The sequence below is a fragment of the Polistes fuscatus genome, unplaced genomic scaffold, assembly GCF_010416935.1.
Source record: "Polistes fuscatus isolate 324 unplaced genomic scaffold, CU_Pfus_HIC Scaffold11, whole genome shotgun sequence".
Taxonomy (NCBI): domain Eukaryota; kingdom Metazoa; phylum Arthropoda; class Insecta; order Hymenoptera; family Vespidae; genus Polistes; species Polistes fuscatus.
The window spans coordinates 2,444,880-2,465,793 of record NW_025113009.1 but is presented as its reverse complement, the minus strand read 5'-3'; the positions used below and the strand labels follow the sequence as shown (position 1 = coordinate 2,465,793).

The 20,914-nt window shown below is 36.1% G+C and overlaps 1 protein-coding gene across 2 annotated transcripts in view; it reads right to left on the bottom strand.

Moving 5' to 3' along the window:
* LOC122526260 overlaps window positions 1–20,585 on the bottom strand; it is a 38,454-nt gene extending 17,869 nt beyond the window's left edge. Inside the window, exon 1 of one of the 2 annotated variants that reach the window (XM_043649556.1) lies at window positions 19,502–20,585. The gene's annotated coding sequence lies outside the window, so the exon portion shown is untranslated. Of the gene's footprint in view, window positions 1–9,169; window positions 9,194–19,501 lie in introns of those variants that run through there. The other variant, XM_043649557.1, reaches the window with a different exon arrangement.
* Window positions 20,586–20,914: the final 329 nt, after the last annotated feature.

The following is a 20,914-nucleotide window of genomic DNA, read 5'->3' as shown; positions in this document are numbered from 1 at the left end:
TCGTTGAAATATTTCTTCATGAATTCGAAGCGGTGTTTATTATAAATTATTCGACGATCTTCATTTCTCTTCTTCTGTCTCTCTTTCTTCTTCATTATCTATATAGTGTTTTATTATTTTTGTCCCCCTTTTTCTCGTTTTTCTCGCGTAATATCATATGTATTAAAATGATAATGACACGCACGATTCACGCGTATTCAAATATTTAAATATATTACGTTTAATGAAAATATTTGCGAAATCGTTGAAATACTTTTCTCCCTTTGTTCGTTAATATTTTTTTTTTGCGATCTCGTACAATAATTATTTGTAATTCGAAGAAAATACTTTGGAAAAAGAATTGATCTTTCCTCGACAGTTGATAACGTTTCGTTTCATTCTCATTTACAATTGGATACGTGCGAGGGTGGATTGAAAAGTTTGGAGCTTCGACGAAAAACTGTTATCTTTTTTTTTCTTTTTTTTTTTTCATTTGTAATAAAAGCGAGCTTGATCGGAACAAAAATGTTTCCGTATTAAGCTGAAAACTTTTCAACCAACTCGCGTTAATGATTAAAATAGAAATCAGATTGAGGAGGAGAATAGATCCCTGTTGATTAGAAATATTTCATCGAGTAATAGAACATGGTATACTCCTGCGAAATATAATTTTGAATAATAAAATTTTGAATTTCTAGAAAAAAGAGAGAAAAATAATTTATATTATATAAAGAATATTAATATTTGCATAATGAATGTTTCAAAATCTAACATTTTAAATTTGCAGTCTCCAATTATATTTTTCTCGTCGCATTTCATTAAAAATTTTTTTCACGAATTAGGGATAAATATTAATAAAATTAAAATATAAACAAGTACAATTATTTTAGGTCCCCATTAACTTTAGGCCCATCCTTTTGGTTTACGCGAATACGTATCAGACCATCTAGATGATAAAAGTCAGATGAACGGTTAAATGCTTTTATATTGGTGGTCGCAACGCGATGAAAATTTGATTAGCGAAATTCAATCTGGCGCATTATATTTGGGTTACGTCTAAATACTGGTCAATGATTGGCCCATAGATATACAGGTTATGTCGTTTTGAGCGGACCGGTCGTCACGCCGAGTGAGCGGTTTATAAATGCGTTTGACGTATCGGATTATAGACGACGCTTTATCGGTTTAACGAAGCAAAGTGCATGCGTACAATACACCCGTATACACACATAAACACACACAAACCTTTTCTATCTCTGTCTCCCTTTCCCCTATATTTTTTGAAGTTATTTTCTTTTTCCTTTTCTTCTATCTCCATCGTTTCTCTTCGATGTTGTAGGTTTCGGATTACCTTTTCGGATTAATAATAGCAAGCGAATAAGTTTCTGATTTATAACGACACGTGGATTCACGCTCAGAGACGTATACGTATGAATATGTATATGTGTGTGTGTGTGTGTGCGTGTGTATCTAAATCATTAGTAAAGTATTAGCTTCTCAAGTAACAAAACATTTTCGCGATAGATCCAACTGAAACAAAGCCGATTATTTACAATCGTGTAGTTTGTATATCGGAAGTTAGGAGTTCGATATCGAGTGCGATATCTGTACTATGTTTTTGGCATTTCCTCTCTCACTCCTCTCTGATTCTCTTTCTCTCTTTCTCTCTCTCTTTCTTTATATGCATACGTTTATACATCCATCTCTTTTTACCACTATTTCTCTCTTTCTCCCTTTTTGTCTGACCGACAATCTACGCACGCTCTTTCCGAAAACGTCCTTTTTTTTATACCGAACCGACGTAAAAGTTTTTTAATGAAATACGCCATACGAAATAATGAGCAGTCTCGTTACAACTGTAACGTTTCAAACGCGAAAGATATATATATATATATATTCTCGAGCAATTTTTTTATTTCCTCTCTTTTCGTCCGGACAAAGGGATATCGCGTAGAAAAAGGAAAGGGTAATTTCGTTGCTCGATGAAAAAAAATTGGATGGAATTGCTTGGAGAGGAAGATGGAGGAGAAAGAAGAGGAGGAGGAGGAGGAGAAGGACGACGGAAAGGCGGAAAAGAGAAGAGTTTTTTTCCACGTGGCAAAAAAACGCGTTCGGAGAGTGTAACGAATATTTCGAAGGAGTACGGAGATATTTTATGTTTCGATGCTTCGGAAGGAAAATAAATAGGTAAATGGGAGTTTCATTTTCTACCTTGCTATTTATCAAAATTACGCAGAATTTCGCGCAGAAACCTTTTCTCCCTTTCTGCTTTTTCCTCCCCCTATCACTCTTTTTCTCTCTCCATATATCTTTCCTTCTATCTCTCTGAAACGTACCTTTCCAACGGCAAAGGTTTAATTATCAGAAGCATTCGTTTTCCACGTCGTAGCATCTCGTAGGAAGGAAATAGGAAAAAGAGGGTGACTTTGGTGACTGAAGTAAGTACTGACGACGATTCGTCCAGGAAAAGTTCTTTTGCGATGGACTCTCTTTCTCTCTCTCTTACTCTCTTTATTACGTTTCGTTTACTTTCTCTTTCAACGAGCATTAACTTTCTTTCTTTTTTCCTTCCTTCCTTCCTTCCTTACTTACTTACTTACTTACTTCTTTCTACACTTTCATCTTGATATCAAAAACTAGCTTGGATTCCTTTCGACGTATCTCCTTTATTTTATCCAACCTCTTAATCGTGCGACTTAAAAAACGAGTGGACAAAGAAGAAGATAATCTAACGAACAACTTATACTTACAAACCCCCCTCCTCCCCACCACCACCTGTTTCGATGATTATCGCGAAAAGAACTTGCCATCGTGGGACTCCATAAAATGTTTTTCCTTTGTGCACGTTTTTACAAAGACGAAAAAGAAGAAGAAAAAGAAATATCGATTTATTTGATCTAACTCGTAACGCCGATAATTTAAAGGAGCTTGCTTTTACCAAGTGTTTCTATCTATCCATCCATCCATCCTTACTCTTCTACTTTTATCAGTAAACTACTTCGAATAGTCTCACGACTACTTCTCTCTCTCTCTCACACACACACACACACAGACATATACACTTTCTGTCTCTCTCTCGTTCTTTCCCCGAGACAATTTGTTCGTCCAATTACTCGCACAATTAGTCGAACAAAAAGTACCTACGTTTTCCCAGTATCCTTCTAACTTTTTACTTCTTACCCTTCGCATTCGAGCAACTTATTTCCTTTTCCCTTATCTTCTTTCTTTTTTTCTTATATTCTTTTTTTTTCTTTTTTTTTGACTAAGGGTCGAACACTTCTCCGTCAATAAGATGGTAAAGTAAGAAAAGTAAGGAAAAGACGACGAAGAAGAATAAGAAGAAGAAGAAGAAGAAAAATAAGAATAAGGGAAAAAGTGAAGCTGATAAAAGAGTCGAGTAACGTGAATGGAAAAGTAATGTCTCCTTGTTCGAAAGCGACGAAATTAAAGCAACCAGTCGAACCAGCAAAATTAACGTTCTATTGGATACGCTTCTTCCTTATTATCTCTTCCTTCTTCTTTTTTATTCTTATACATTTAATTCTTCTTAGACAAGTTTCTTTATGTCCCTTTCCCTTTCCCTCTTTCTCTCTACCTTTCTATTCTTATCTTTTTATTGTTATCCTGATATATATAGTACACCGTAATTAATCATTCTTAAAAGGAAACAAATTGAAGTGCTCATAAAAATGATCATACGTGCGTTTAAACTTATTATGAATTTATTGATCTTTTGTTTCTTTAATCGAATTAAAATTACGTTTTATATTTACGCTAAGAGTATGTCAAAATTATTTAAATATATTTTCAAACACAACGGACATTTCAAATTATTCTTAATAATAAAATAATGAAAATCCACTGTTAAACTCGAGAGAAATATTTTACAATTAATAACCGTACCAGTGTCATCGAACGAACAAATGATTTACATAAACGAATCTCCGAGGTGAGACTCCGCTTTTATCTCTCACTCCATGTAATATTTCTATGGTGGTATATACGTGACTTGAAGGAGAATATTTCTTCTATCAAAGATTCCGAAACAAGGATGGTAGATCCGTCGAGACATCGTCGTACCGAAAAAAGAATTCTCGGTGCCCGGTGGCAAGTAACCGGTGGGTTTCAAATAGAAAGAAATCTAGTATAGAGAAAAAGAATCCAACCAAAAGAGAATGTTGAGGGAGGAGGAGGAGGAGGAGGAGGAGGAGGATAAGGGGGGAGGGTGTTAGGAAAGAGAAAGAGGAAGAGAAACGTCAAGCGCGTCAACGCGAAAGCGATATTTTTGTTGCCGTGCCAAAAGTTTCTTCTTCCTTTGGTTGTTGGCTTGCTGGTTGGGAGGTTGCTTGCTTTCGTTCGTTCGTTCGTTCCTTCCTTCCTTCTTTTATTCCTTTTCTTTCGTTTCTTTCCAGTCACCTTTTAACGTAACCCTTCTTGCGGCGAAACCATAAAAGCAGACGTTCGGAATATTGTTCTCTTTTCGAGCGTAATGAATGAGCAATGTGAAAAATCAACTGTGAAAAATATTATTTCTTTCTTTTTACTCAAGTTTTTCGAGTAGGAGGAGGAGGAGGAGGAGGAGGAGGGATTTTACTGTTATAAGGATTTAGATGTGACGTAATTGTAGCGATTTAAGTGCTACGCTATAGAACATTATCGTTATAACTTTGTAACACGGTCTGCAACTTTTTGGACCAATTTTCGATGCTGCATGAGTACTAGCATGCTAGTAGTAGTAGTAGTAGTAATAATAATAATAAGAATAGTATGATTAAAGTAGTATTAGTAAGAGCCGGTGGTAGTGGTGAGGAATAGTAGTAGCAGAGACACGACGAGACTGAAAACTCGGACGAAATACGACGTGAGAGAAGAAGCCACAAACTTTAGAGGATTGTAAAACTTGTGCCTGGAAGACGCGAAGCGGACGGTAATGCACGCAACGCTGAATTTCATTTTCATTGAGAATGAAAATCCATTGGTATCGTGGAAATTTTTTCTCTCCAACTCCCATACCTTATTCTTGCATTTGTTGAAATGAAAGTTTTTTAGGCGACGGTAACGATAAAATTTTATCAAACGACATGAGAAAAGTAAGAGAAAGAAACAGAGAGAGAGAGAGAGAGAGAGAAAATGAATGAAATAATGAACCTACAGTCGATTGACAATTGAACGAAATTATGGAAGTGTTGTGTGTTCACATATAATCGAAAATATTAGTAATGTACAGTACTGTGTTCGATTAATTGTAATTGATAATTAATTAATCGAAGGAAATGCATAATGTAATTGAAAAGCACGGAGTATTTATTATCGTTTATATGGCTACTCGATAGTTGCGCATGCATATAACGTGACTAATATTCCTAATAAATAGAATTTAAGATTAAAACGTTCTGATTTTAGTATTTTTATCATTTTTATGAAATTATCTTAACGCGTCTGCGCAGTGATGACTTCGGAGGGAAGGGGTAAAATTTTCATCTAATAAAACATAAAATCGTAAAACATAAAAAAAAAAATAAAAATTAATGAATATTCAAAGTACGTTAATATGTATGTAACGTTTAAATAAAAGTATATGCGTTAAAAAAATCTTAAATATAATTAGAGTGTATTAGAATATTAAAATAATTGTTAATTAATCGATAGAAATGTTTATTGTTGTCTAAAAGTTCGGAATGTATGATCTATATACCCCTCTCCTTCGAAAACCACCGTTGAAATGGATCATTGTCCTCTGTTAAAGTTTTTTTGTTAAAAGTTGTTTACAGGACCTATCGAACGTTACGCATGTGTATAAAAAGAATAATGCTCCTAATCAATAGAATTAAAGATTAAAACGTTCCGATTTTAGTATTTTTATCATTTTTATGTAATTATCTTAACGCGTCTGCGCAGTGATGACTTCGGAGGGAAGGGGTAAAATTTTCATCCAATAAAACATAAAATCGAAATTAATTAATATTCAAAGTACGTTAATATGTATGTAACGTTTAAATAAAAGTATATGCGTTAAAAAACATCTTAAATATAATTAGAGTGTATTAGAATATTAAAATAATTGTTAATTAATCGATAGAAATGTTTATTGTTGTCTAAACGTTCGGAATGTATGATCTATATACCCCTCTCCTTCGAAAACCACCGTTGAAATGGATCATTGTCCTCTGTTAAAGTTTTTTTGTTAAAAGTTGTTTAAAGGACCTATCGAACGTTACGCATGTGTATAGAAAGAATAATGCTCCTAATCAATAGAATTTAAGATTGAAACGTTCCGATTTTAGTATTTTTATCATTTTATGTAATTATCTTAACGCGTCTGCGCAGTGATGACTTCGGAGGAAAGGGGTAAAATTTTCATCTAATAAAACATAAAATCGAAATTAATTAATATTCAAAGTACGTTAATATGTATGTAACGTTTAAATAAAAGTATAAGCGTTAAAAAAATCTTAAATATAATTAGAGTGTATTAGAATATTAAAATAATTGTTAATTAATCGATAGAAACGTCTATTGTTGTCTAAAAGTTCGGAATGTATGATCTATGTACCCCTCTCCTTCGAAAACCACCGTTGAAATGGCTCATTGTCCTCTGTTAAAGTTTTTTTGTTAAAAGTTGTTTACAGGACCTATCGAACGTTACGCATGTGTATAAAAAGAATAATGCTCCTAATCAATAGAATTTAAGATTGAAACGTTCCGATTTTAGTATTTTTATCATTTTTATGTAATTATCTTAACGCGTCTGCGCAGTGATGACTTCGGAGGGAAGGGGTAAAATTTTCATCTAATAAAACATAAAATCAAAATTAATTAATATTCAAAGTACGTTAATATGTATGTAACGTTTAAATGAATGTATATGCGTTAAAAAAATCTTAAATATAATTAAAGTGTATTAAAATATTAAAATAATTGTTAATTAATCGATAGAAACGTCTATTGTTGTCTAGGAGCTCGGAGTATATGATTTACGTACCGTCCTCCTCGGATTCCCCCTTCAGACTGGCACGTTGTCCTCTGTGAATGTTCTTTTATTGAATGTTGTTTTCCTTACTTTCCGTAACGTATAACTTCTATCTATTACGAATATTCGCTGCGTTATACATAAACAACCTTCGGCAAAGTCATAGAAACAATATTCAATAAAAGAACTTTCACAGAGGACAATGACGCATTTCAACGGTGGATTTCGAAGAGGACGGTGCGTCGAATTCGTACTCCGTGCTTCTCGATTGGAATATTCACTTTTTTCGATTAATTAACAATCGATTAAGGTATGTCGAACACAGTACTGTACTCTATTGATATTTTGGATTGTTTTAACATTCCTGTCCAGTAATGACCTCGTATTATTTTATTTTTTATCTAGTAAAATATCATATCGAAATTTTCTTAATATTCAAAGTATATTATTAAATGTGTTTTGTTTAAACAAATTTAGGAAAGGATGATTAATTGTTAGATACAAAAAAACAAACAAAATATTCCTATTGTTTTACAGTACCGATTTTAAAGTAACGACGTTTCTTTTACATTATTTTCGTATTTCTTTAATTTTTACTTGTTTAATACTAAATAATCCACGCATATTTTTTTCTTCTTCTATATATTTATTTTATTATATTTTATTATATTTCTCGTTGTATTTTTTCACGTTCACAATACAAAATAGATCGAATTTTCTTTCCTTCTCGTCGTTTAATCTTCTTCTTTACGTTACTCTACTCTCTGAAAGAAAATTGATCTATTTTCGCGAGAAACAACATTTAACGGGAATCTTGACGATCATAGCAATTTGAAACTTTCTCATCGAAGAACGAAAAAAGTTTAATGAATCGTTTAATTAGTGTTGATTTACTAAGAGGAGAAGAAGAGGGAGAAGAAGAAAGAAAAAAAATCAAAGGAAAAGAATATAATGAGGTTGAAGAGGAAGATAATGAAGATGAAGAAAAAATTTTCAGCTTTCTTAAAAGTTAACGCGTAAAAAAGTCGAAAGTACAAAGGGAAGATTCGATGATAAGAATGATATTTGTTAGTTTTAAAATATACCTGCGCACACCCACACACCCACACACACACACATATATACATACATATACATATACCATATATAAAATATACTATACGGAGTGTTTTGAATTATGTGAACATAAATTCAGGGATGATTTCAATGCGTTAAAATAAGAATGAGAAAAGTGTTCAAATATTTAATGAAACCAACTTTAAAATTATGGTCACATATTTTGTAACACCTAGTATGTTTCCTATATTAGCGTAGAACGAGACAAGAATACATTTTGGTTTCTCTCTCTCTCTCTCTCTCTTTTTTTTCTTTTTTTTCTTTTTTCTTTTTTCTCCCGTACCTTGAAATCTTTTTACACTAGTATTGCCAATACCGACGTGTCACGGGTTGTCGATACTATTTGCATGGCTGCCGGCAACACCTTTTCATTCACGTTCTATATTTTGTACACGGGCAAAGGTTCTTCTTCGTTTATTCGTTCGTAAAATTCATACCTTTTCTTTCTCTTTGTTTTTTTTTTTTTTTTTTTCTAAGAAAGAAGAAAAGAAAAATAGTAAGAAAATTTAATCAAGTAAACTAATTGATCGAACAAATTTAGCAATATTGAATTGTAAATATTAGATCTCGTGTATAAAAGTAAATTACTTTCTTATTTGAATGAAAAAGCGAAATTGTTAGTTAGTTTTATTAATATTTTCCATTCAATTATCTACAAATGATTTCGTGTTATTTTATGGTCGATTTTGTATCACCATGACTGTTAATATCCGCGGGCAGATATCGATCAAAGTAAACATTTTAATTTAATTTAAATGATATTAATGAAATTACGACAAATGGAATGACAAAAAATATGCAATTGATTACACAAGCGTTTTAAATATTTATTTGTTTTACATTTTAAAGTATTAGAATAAATGATGTTAATCAAATGGAATACACGAATGCAAATTTTTCTTTTTCCCAACGAACGAACGAACGAACGGACGAACGAACAGAAAACGAGAGAGAGAAAGAGAGTAAAAGAGAGAGAGAGAAAGAGATAGAAATAGCAGAGAGGGAATGGTTAAAGGATCGTTGCTCAAAGCTAAAGGTTTGAATATATATGTTCGATAATTAATTATTCGCATGGTAAACAGGAGTGTTGCGGAACGTACGTACCAATAGCGGAAGTCACGTTATGGTTTGAAGGAGCCTCAGGCGTGCGACTTCCTCGCTAAATCCTTCGAAAATTAATATTAACATTAAGGGAACACCGTTGAGAGAGAGAATATGTCAGGAAAGTTACGTAAGGAACTATGGAAAGGGGGAATGTGCAGAATTTGTCAAGTGTTACGTTTAAACCCTATCCATGTCTGAATGAATTTCGTGGTATAGAATTTCGAGGGGGGGGGAATTGAATTCCAATAAGATTAAATTATCGGTTAGAATAAAAATATAAGAAAATTATTGATAACAATAAAAAAAGAGAGAAAGAGAGAGAGAGTGAGTGAGAGAGTGAGCGAGTACATTTCACGATTATTATTTGCGGACGCAGATTATGCAAGTGGACATTGGTCGATTGAGAGAAATTTCCACGAGGATTATGCATTGCTTTTTATTTCACCTTTCCTATTATACCCTCTCTCTCTCTCTCTCTCTCTTTTTTTGTACGTAGCAAATAAACGAGACTCGATGAGTAATCACGTATTATCCGAAACACGTTAACATTTCCGGTCTACCGAGAGGATTTTAAATGGGGCATGACAATTACGATCTTAGTTGGGAATGCTTTTAAAATTATTCGTGCGGGAAATGCGATGCGACACCACCAATAGTAACAGTCGTAATAGTCGATCGTTGTTGTGTTGTTGTTGTGTGTAGTAGTAGTAGTAGTAGTAGCAGCAGCAGCAGCAGCAGCAGTAGCAGTAGTTGTCATCGTTGGGTATACGATAAATGAAAGACAAAGCGGGGTTCCCAGAGTAAATCTCGAAACGTGTGTTGTCATAGTGGTGGTGGTGGTGGTGGTGATGGTGGTGGCGATGACGGAAGAGGTGAAGGTGTAGGAAGAAGAGGAGAATGAACGGGGGTGGAGGAGGAGAATGGCGTCAAAGCGAGTCGTCAAACGCAATCCCGAGTCAGTGGCAAGCGTTTCTCCGCATTATTCCTCCCCCTCCTCATCCTCCTCCTCCTCCTCCACTTCCTCCTCGTCTGTCCTTGTATCTTCTCGTTCGTTCGACCGTAACGGCTCCAACCAACCCCTATTTCTCTCTATCCTTTTAGGCTACTATATACATACATATAAAACGTGGGTGGTGGTTAAAAGGGGGAAGAAAGGTGGTTTAGGTGCACGTGTACATGCGTCGTTTAAGAGTAGGGGGTATGTGTTTCGGGTCAAGAGCCGCTTGGATTTTGGTCGTTATTTATTCGAGACGAGACTTCGAGACGTTCTCTCCAAGTTCTTCGTGTTGGTAATCTCTGCGAGCGCAAGGAGAGTTCGCGTTACACAAGGGACGACAGAATGGGTTTTTGGGGATAACTCTAAAGGTTTCCCAATGTTCCTTCTCTCTAGACCAACTTACTTTCTACCTATCTTTCTCTCTCTCTCTCTCTCTCGCTGTCTTCTCTAACCACTACCAAAAGTTATATAAAACCTGTTAACGTTTACGAACTTACCAAAGGATTACGAGAGGACTGACCCTGTAATGCACTACCGATGTATCTACTGTATGTATCTATGTTTGTATATATTTTTACTATAAAAGGAGAACAAGATATCTTTGCTACGAGATTTCAACAATATATGTGTGTGTGTGTGTGTGTATCTATGTAACTTGTTTTTTATTTACTAGTCCGTATAGATTAAACAAAAATTGTTTGTCATCTATTATTTTTCTTGGATAATAATATCTTTCTTTATTTTCTTTCGCATAGTTTTATAATTTTTGTCCTCGTTTTATCGAGAAAAGGTGTATCTCGAAAACAAGCTTGTCTCGGGGAAAGAAAAAAAATGAATAGAAAGAAAATTTATGGAAGAAGTAAAAAGTATGTGTAACGGAGAAGAAGAAGAAGAAGAAGAAGAAGAAGAAGAAGAAGAAGCTTAGGTGGCACGAGGGCAAAAGTTTGAAGTAAAAGCTAAAGATAGTTCACAGTGAGAAGTAGGGAAAAGTTATTCCTCCTTGGAAAGAAGAAAATATAGGATGGATGAACGCGAAACACGTGGTCTTATCAAATATGTATGGGGACACGGGTATCACATGGTTTATGGAGTTTGACGGAAAAATGCGCGACCAATCGTATATATACACACTTTACATACTACTACACCCCGTCTTTCATTCTTTCTTTTGAAAATCCATAGAAAACATTCGATTGTTTCTTTTTCTTTTGTTTGTTCGTCTTTTCACGCGAATAGCAGCGACGAGCAAAGTTGGTCACGGTCGCGAACGCGAACGCGAACGCGAACGCGGGATTCGTGAAATTGCTCGGATTAAATCCCGTTTTTCCTCTTATTTACCGACAAACAACGCTATCGCGAATAGATTTTAATATCTCCCTCGACGTTGGGCTTGAATATTTCCTCGTAGCTTCAAAAGCACGGACGATGTTCTCTCGCGAAAGAAGCAATATGGCGAATCCAGCTACGTAATTAAAGTTTTTATTTTCCCTATTTTTTTTCTCTTTCCCTTTTTTCCTCTTTTCTTTTTTTTTTTCTTTCTTTCTTTTTCTTCTTTTCTTTTTTTCTCTTTTTTTCTTTTCGTTTCCTCCCCTAAACGGAACGAAGCTTTTTTTTCTCCTTCTTCTTTTGAAAGCAACGTTCGTTCGTTCGTTCGTTCTTTCTTTCTCTACGTTCTTCGATAACTCTCGTCGATACTTAATACCATCTCGCAAAACTTTTCTGTAGATCTTTACAAGCGCATCGAAAAACATAAATTCACAATCGTAGTAGTCTCGACATATCGAAGGAAAAAGAACCTTAGTTTCTTAGACAAGTCCGGTTTTACGAGTCTACTCGTTCCATCTCGTACCCCTTAACCCTCTTCCCTTTCAACCCCTTAGCCACCCTCTTACGCGACATATTCGAAAAGCTTTCTCGTTTCTTTCCCCTGTCCCCATTCCCCCTTTTAGTCGTCGTTGTAGATGGTAAAAGTTCTGTTTAAATGATATTACGAAATTTTCTCTTTCTGTCATCGAATAATAAAAATCATAGTAGTATACACTTTTATACTAGGGGAATACCATTTACGTATTTGTGGTGTGTACGTATGTATTAGGTATAGTTGCAAACATGATGGTACCTAGTTTGCTTGGCATTCCGCATTAATATTCATGCTAATAACGACGCCACTTCGTCAATTTCCGCGAACGACAATGGAGTTAGAACGTCGGCGGTGATAATATCGCGCTTCCCGACTCCAAATGCACCTTTGGTCTAATGCGATCGCGCAAAATCAATTACACCATAGCGGCCCCATAATATACGAGTAAAGTTGCACGCCAAAAGACTCTCTCTCTCTCTCTTTCTCTCTTTCTCTCTTTCTCTCTCTATATATTGAACGTAGCACTGTAAGCAAAGTTCTCTCCTCTTCGTTCGGTAATTCTAACCTACACTTCTATCTTAATTCTAGAAATTACAGTCGTTCGAGGAAAACTCCTATAGCATTTTAGGGGCACGTTGAATCAACGACTAACAAATTGAATCTTTGTTAGTAAGTGTGTAAGAGAGAGAGAGAAGGAATAAAAGAGAAATATTTGATATCATCGAACGATCTAGTTTAACTTCTTGTCATTTAAATCAGAGATACTAAAACTTTGTTCATTCATTGCTGCTTGCGTTTACATATTAAGCTACGTTATTACGTCTCTTCAAATATGTAAATGGAATAACTTAGGAATTAGTTACTGTTTGATGAAATTATAACATTTGAGAATAAGTTCACGAGAGAGAGAGAGAGTGTATTTGAGAAATATTATTTGAAATGTAACGTATAATATTGATGAACAAATATAATGTAATGAAAGTAGTGGAATCTCGGAGGAAATCTAGAGACCTTTTTGTCAAACACCCTCGAGGAAGGAAATTTCGTTAGGAAAAAAAATGAGGGTGAGGAAAAAAAATGAGGGTGAGGGAAAAAGAATAGGTATATATATATATAGGGTGTTACATATATTATGTAAGTACATAGTTGTAAGTAAAACGTAGGATACTACTTCGAGTTGGTCGATTTTAGGCGCGTGCAATGAACGAGCTGCTTGCTGGTGGCGTTAGCTCGACGCCAAAAACGACACCGTCGATATTCGAGAACGAAGTAGTTTAACGAGACCCTGACTCGGTGTTTAATTAATCCGAGAAATTGGATTAACGGCACCACCAGCTCGGCCACTTTGGTCGATGCTCGGTGTGTAGAACGGCTGTGGATGGGTTGCCAACGTTGAACGGCTTGCTTCACAATCAACTAACTCAGGTGTGTGTCTGTGTCTGTGTGTGTGTGTATATGTGAGAGAGAGAGAGAGAGAAAGCAAACTTTCGTATATCGGAAAAATAATCAAAATCTTTCGGTTTCGTAGAGCTATAGTAAACTGTGAGAGAACGAAGCGATTCCAAATGTATAGGAAACCCGTTTACGTCTTTTTTCTTTTTAGTTATTTAGTTTGGTTCTTCTTCTTTTTTTCCTTTTCTTTTCTTTTTTTTCTTTTTTTTTTTAATAGTTTTCCTATTCCATTGGAGAAAGTCAGTAGTAGACGCCATCGAAATAATTTAACCTTTTTTCGATCTTATTTTTTTCTACCCTCTCCTCTACTTTCCTACTTTCTTTCATTTCTTCCTTCCTTCCTTCCTTCTTTCCTTCCTTTATCGAGTGAAGCTTTAAGATACTTTCTTCCTTTTTTCCGAGATAAAGTGTTGCCGAGAAGGGGAATCGAACAACAACAGAAAAAGAGAGAGAGAAAGAGAGAGATGCCTAGAGAGAATCGTGGGAAATGGAATTAAATGTACGGTACGCAGGGAAAAGCAATCCACTGCGTTCGGCAGCAAGGAGAGAGAAAACGAATCGAAGCCGATAATTCGAATAGAAGAATCGAGAAAGAAAAAGGAATCTTTGCCAAACCGATAATTCGAATGAAAGAGTAACGAACTGGGGGATGAGATGAAGTTTGGTTGGAGAGAAACTGAGAGATAGGATCTTTTCCTAAAAGTATTTCTTTTGAGACGTTTCATTCTCCAGAAATATACTATCTTTATTTCTTCCATTATTTCTTTCTTATTTTTCTGTTTCTTTTTTCTTATTTTTTTTTTCTTTAACGGATATTAAGAAAAGAACTTAGGAGAAAAGGAGATAACTATTTGAAGCTGTCGGATCATTGGAAATTTGCAAATGGACCTTCGGGCAATTTGCACCTAATGATTTCGATAAAACTTCGATGTAGTCTAATCAAATGTTACGGCTTACAATCGAATGAAAAAAAATAATAAGAAGAAGAAAAAGAAGAAGAAATAATCTTATGGAATCTCGAGGAAAATATCAATAGGATTTACAAGTTTTAAGTGCGAAAATTTCACTTTATATCTATGCGTAGAAAAACTTGGAATTGATGGGGGGGGGTGGTTGAAGAGTGGATAAAAGAACATAGAGAGGAAAAAAGAGGAGGGGAAAAAAAACGTACGCACACACACACAGGAGTGTTACACTTCTAGCTTTTTATTACCGCGTTACCTCGTGGGAAAATATATTGGTTTTAATATTTTCTTTGAAACAATACGGTCGAACGCGCGGGCCCGTACCTACTCGATTACGGAAATATCAATATTCTTTCGCCGCGAGGATCGAATAATGGCATCGACAGGTGTCCTGGGAAAAAGGAATTACATTATGCTAATAGCACTACTCTGCAAATGATAACCACCGAGTACGTACGAGATCGGATGAGAGAGTCCTTTTAGTTCGAAAGAGAGAAAAAAAGATTCTTCCCTATGTCTCTTCCTCTTTCTTTCTTTTCTTTTCGTTTTTAGCATCTTCTTTCATCGAAACCCACATGATCTTCTCTTAGGAGCTCATCCTACTCAGCAGCTCTCGAAACTCGCAATTTTTCCATCTCACGAGTAACACGAGTTTCATCCTTGCTTTCGTTTCACAGACTCTCGAAGGAACTGCAAATGCGTATACGTGTGTATCCGTGGTAATACCAATTTTTGTTTCCTTCGCCTCTCTCTCTCTCTCTTTCTGGGTAGTTTTTTTTCTTTAATTTCAGTGGACCGCAAAAGCCACGTTACGACTGAACTAATTAACGGGCATTGCTACGCGCGAAGTAGAGAAGTCGTTTTCATCGCGTGTATACAACATTTACATTCCATTCCTCTGTTAAAACTCCCACCTCCTCTCTCTTAGTTCCCTCTCTCTCTCTCTCTCTTTCTCTCTCTTCTCTAGCCTCTACATTCTAAAACAGACTGCTTTGATCAAGCGGATTAAATTATTACGTTTAAGGATTAGCATGCAAACACTTTTGATTGCTTGACGAAATTTCGCTTTTTTATGAATTTAAATGACTAAAGAAGTAGGTTGGAGAGAGAGAGAGAATGAAAGAAAGAATGAAAAAAATTAAAGAAAGAAATTATTTTCACGAGCTTTCTTTATAAACGCGATATAATTGATTGCGTTTTTAGTAACCTGATGGAAAAAACTAAAAATTCCGACGTCTTCTTACTTCTTCGTGGCATCGAACAAACGAACGAAGGAACGAATGAACGAACGAATCCACTCAGGGAATCGATGTTTGAATAGCTTTCGACTTTAAATGTTGGTCGAGGATCTTCGTTCGGGCGTTACACACGACCGAGCCAATATTAGTTAAGCTACGTTTACATTCGCGGCTTTATCTATCGTATATCACATCATAATCAGATATAACTGCGGGCTAGTATCGTCAAAGCGTATATCATAAATCGTATCAGTAAACGATCCTTCATTTCGTTCACGTTCATTGATTTCTCTCGAATAGATGAAAATTAGCGAATAGTTTACGTTTACGCGTGTACGTTTAACGCGTGTGTACGTATACGTTCAGCTATAATTCGATTTATGTTGCATATTATCAGCTGTTTCGAAAAGTATTTTCATTATTTCGCAACAGATTTCGTTACTCGCGTTTACCGATACCCTAATCTATTCAAAATCATTTTAAATTCAAAGCTTTTCGAAAGGTGCAGTCAACAAAAAAATGGAAAAAGCGAAATGAGTATTTTTATCTGATTTTCTTTGTTTTTTTTTTTTTATTACAGTAAAAGTAATGCAGAGCAAAAAGAAACAAAATTATATGTCGATTTAATCGAGAGAAGGGTCAGGGTAAAATGAAGGCACATAGAAATAGCTGAAAAATGAAATTCTTCAAATTCGACTATTCGCGATCGTTTAAAATACATTTTGGATTTTAAACGATCGAAAAAAATCAAGTTTTATTTATAATTGAAAAAACGTATATATATATATATATATAAATCAACGTATATTAGGTATATAAATCAACGTATTTATATTGAATTTTGATCAAATATATGAATAGAAATTGTCGGTAAAATAATTCTCAACGTTCACGGAACGACGAGCAAAAATTCAATCAAATTTAAACAACGAAGAACGATGCATATTTAGTCTTTAATACGTGTAAGCATTCGATTTTATATACACATAATATATCTGTATGCAATGCTTATATACAGGGTGACCCGAAAATCCGGCCATTTGAACAACATAATCTACAAAACTAATAAAAAATCATTTGAAAAAGTAAAAGAGTTATTCCTCGGATTTTTCTTTTTTAAATTGTCCAGTAACTTTTGATGTATAAATATTTAGTTGTTATTTGTTGTATTCCAGTCGGATCTACAATTTTAATACGTCATTCTAAATAAGTTTATAAAGACGTATATGTCGGGAGTAATACATCCAGATAAAGATATTTACACACGTTCTTAGAGCAAAAAGTCAAGTATACCTGTGATATTCGAGGAATCCACTGAATTCCAAGAAAGAAAGTCAGAATTCGTGGAAGCTGTTCCTTATAAAAGTGGAAGGTACTTTTGGAAAATAAACGACAAGGAAAAAGAGAGAGGAAAAGATATAAATCCCTTTTCCATCTCTTTCTCTTTCCTAGCATCGATTCATTTTACTTCGGTATCTATATGAAGAAGCTTTCTTCTTCATCTATTCCTTCAAAAGAGTTCCTTCTTCGAAAGCATCCTTCTTCGAAGGATGACTCGGTATTGTGGCGAACGTAAATCTCTCGTACAAATACGTATAAGATAAAAGTCGTTTGATCGGTTCGTAAAATCACGATCGAATACGAGTTGGTATGTACTTTAAAGGGAAAAGGAAGAACATGGGGAGGGGGAAGGAGGGCTTGGAGGGCCGCTCACGCGGCCTTGGGAATATAGGGGGGAGGGGGAATATATCGTGGCTTAGCATACGCGAGAGAAAGATCGTGGAAAAGGGTGGAAAGGGATAGAGAAGTGTGCCGGGGGTAATCCGGACCACGGTCGGACCACGGACGGGGAGTTTTCTAATTTGAATGTTTGATGTCGGATCGTCTTTTGTTTCCGGGTCGGGCCGCGGTGGCAGCGAGAAGAAATAAGAGCGGTTACATTCGCCACCCCCTCCTCCTCTTCCTCCTACACCTACTTTCCTTTCTCCCTTATCCATTGTTTCCCACCTGATTCCCTGCTACCATTTGTGACCTCTTCCACCCACTCTTCTTCCCTTCTCTTCTATCTCATTCTCTTTCTCATTCTCATTCTCCTCATCCTCATCCTCAAACTCGTCCTCATCCTCTCGTACTATTCCGCCTACACCCACGGTTTCCCCTACCAGGTTCCTTTCTGCTTTCCACTGACACCTATGCATCGTGTCATCTTTCTCTCACCAACACACTCTCGCACCTCTCTCCCTATCTCTCATCCCTTACTCTTCTCTCTCTTATCCTCGGAATTTCGTTTTCGGTGTTTCCTTCATCTCTAACTCGTCGCCTAGATATTATATATATATATATATATATATTTTAGTGTGTATATAAGTTATACATATGTACTAACGTATAAATAGAATCAGCCAACCGGCAACCATAAACCCCATAAAAATGCTAATACGTCGAAACGTTATGAAGGCTTGCCAAGATAACATTGAGACTACAAATTTGATCTTCCTTTTTGGACCCTCGTTGATTCTCTCTCTCTCTTTCTGAATAGAAATTGTACGATCAGTTTGAAAAAAGAAAAAAAAAAAGAGATAATATAAAAAAGTAATAGAACTTTATGCGAGGAAGCAATCGAACGTGTTGTTAGAACATTGAAACATTATCGGCGTTTATCGATTATATTTTTTCTCAAAGTGTTTCTCCGAAACTGGCAACTTTGTTTGACGAATTAACGACGGGCTTTGATCTTTCCGTACAGTTTAATACCCCTTTTTTTTTTTCTTTCTTTTCGAAGTGTAACCTCGCGCGATAAAAATGAACAAAAAAGTGAGAGCGAGCGAGCGAGCGAATGAGCGAGAAAAAGAGTGAAAGGTCATTTTAAACACGGCCTAGTTAGGAAAGAAAGCAAGGACTTTTGCCGAACGAGTTTCGTCGAGAAAAGCTCGTTAAGCACGATCTGGTAGGTTCGAGGTTGCACGCCATTGGTGGTGGTGGTGGGTCCGATGCCAACCGCACGTCGGATTTCGCGCCAAATGCTCTCTGGCTAGTCGAGCAACGTGTTGGTAGCCAAAGAGCTTTACCAAAGGATGGAACGTTACATCGTAATATCCATTACATCGATAAATTTGAAACTAGTTATAAAACGATTTCTCGAGTCAAAAGTTAATCGAAAACAATGTCCGATTCGAATGGACAAAATTTCATTCAACTAAGTTCGACGCGAGAACGCATACACACACTTACATTCTCGCACACTTACAGAGTTAGAGAGAGAGAGAGAGTCTATCCATCGTCTTTCAGCAAAGCGAACGATGCTGAATTCTTCCCCGTTTCTCGACTACCAAGAATTCCTTGGTGGGAATGTGCTCGAACAGAAGAGGAAATAATAAAAGTGAGTAAGTGAGAGAAAGAGAGAGAGAGAGAGAGAGAGAGGAGCAGTCAACCTTTATAACTTCCGTGGTAGCTGCAAGATGAAATCTCATAAGGTTAGCCCACTTACAGAAGAGTTGAAACTATGAAACTCTTTCTTTTATGGTCCCGCGTCAAAGGGAATTACAAAAGATTCACTACTGTTACTAGTTTCATCGTTACCCTCTTGCTGATTTAACGTTGTGCGAAGGACGATGCCTAAGGTGCATTTATTCCGCACGGAATGAGACAATCGTTGAAAAAATATGTCTAAGAGATCAAGAGAGAGAGAGAGAGAGGGAAGAGAAAGGGAGGAAATGATTTGAATAAAATGATATAGTAAGATATCTTCTCCTTGGTATTTTCTTTATCGATAATGAGAGAAAGTAGGTTTCGCATAACGAGAGAGACTTTGTTACTTACTTGGGATATTCCAAACGCTGTGCGGAGGTGTTCATTTGTCTGCAAGAACGTCGTCACGATCATTACTCTCTCGACAATTTCTCTCTTTCTATCTCCACCCCTTGTCACCCCTTTTTTTCTTCCCCCTCTTCAACCAGCCTTCCCAAGTTCTGCTCTCTCGTTGCAACGGTTGCAGCTTATACTCTCGTTCTCCTCTTTTTTTTTTATTATTTTTCCTCCTCTCTTCTCTCCCTTACCACCACTACTCCCCCCCCCACCTTCCCCCTTACCAATGTCTCAGAGTTCCTTCTTTTTTATCACAAACACTGCGCCTATCGTACCACTCGAAATCACTTTTTTTTTATACGATCCGTGATACGTCATTGTATAAGCTTAGAATATTTTTGATTATTTTTAAATAAAGCAACGTTCATCGCGTCTTGCGTGTACGCGAGATTACGTTGAAGTACTTTTATAAGAGGATTGTTCTTAACGGAAGGAACACACGAGCGGTTGCCAGCGAGAGAAAAAGAGAGAGAGAGAGAGAGAAAGAGATAAACAGGACGAGAAGAAAAAAAATGTTGTCTTTTTTTATTCTTTTTTTTGTTCTTTTTCCTATCGCCTCGTAATCGTAATCGTTGTTAAATGGACGACGCTTCGTAGAAATTCGTCGATTATATCATCGCTCGTGATTCCGTAGAAAAGCCGAAGCGAGCTCGGTCAAAAAGCTCGCATCTCGATGCTACGAATAATATAACTGTAACCTGTCTCCTTCTATCTCGATCGTTTTCCCAGATATTAGTCCTCCTGTTGCTGTCGGTGTTGCTCGTGCTTTTGGTCTCGTCGTCGTCGTCGTCGTAGTCTGCGTAGTCGTCGATATCGTTGTCGTTATTATTGCTTTTATTGATGTTTTACAAATTGGATGGTCTTCTTCGATGGACGTCATCGCGACGATTAGGCCAATATCATATTACTTATCCCAGGATTATTCCAAGGATCGTTCGGCAAAGTTATATCTTCCATTTGGAACGTTTCCTTTTTTTTCTTTACAAAGTATAATAATATTATAATAATATAAGGAAAGAAAAAAAGTGTGTGTATTATTTTTTTGTATCCGGATGGAAAGGAGAAAAAGAAAAGAAAAGAAAATAAAAGAAAAGAAAAATGTAATTTGGATGAAAGAGGAAAGTTTTGATAAGAAAATAAACACGTTTCACGAAGCAACACGCAGTAGATAGATAGATGATAGATAGATAGATAGATAAAGATAGGAATAGAGAGAAAGAGGGATAGAAAAGGAAAGAGAGGAGCGAGGAGGAGGAAGAAGAAGAAGAAGCAAGCGAGCAAGTCTCTACGAGAGACCAGAGAGCGCCGAGATCAGAGCGCTGAAAGCCGAGCGCAAACTGTTTGCTCTCGGCCGGAGGCGCCTGCGGT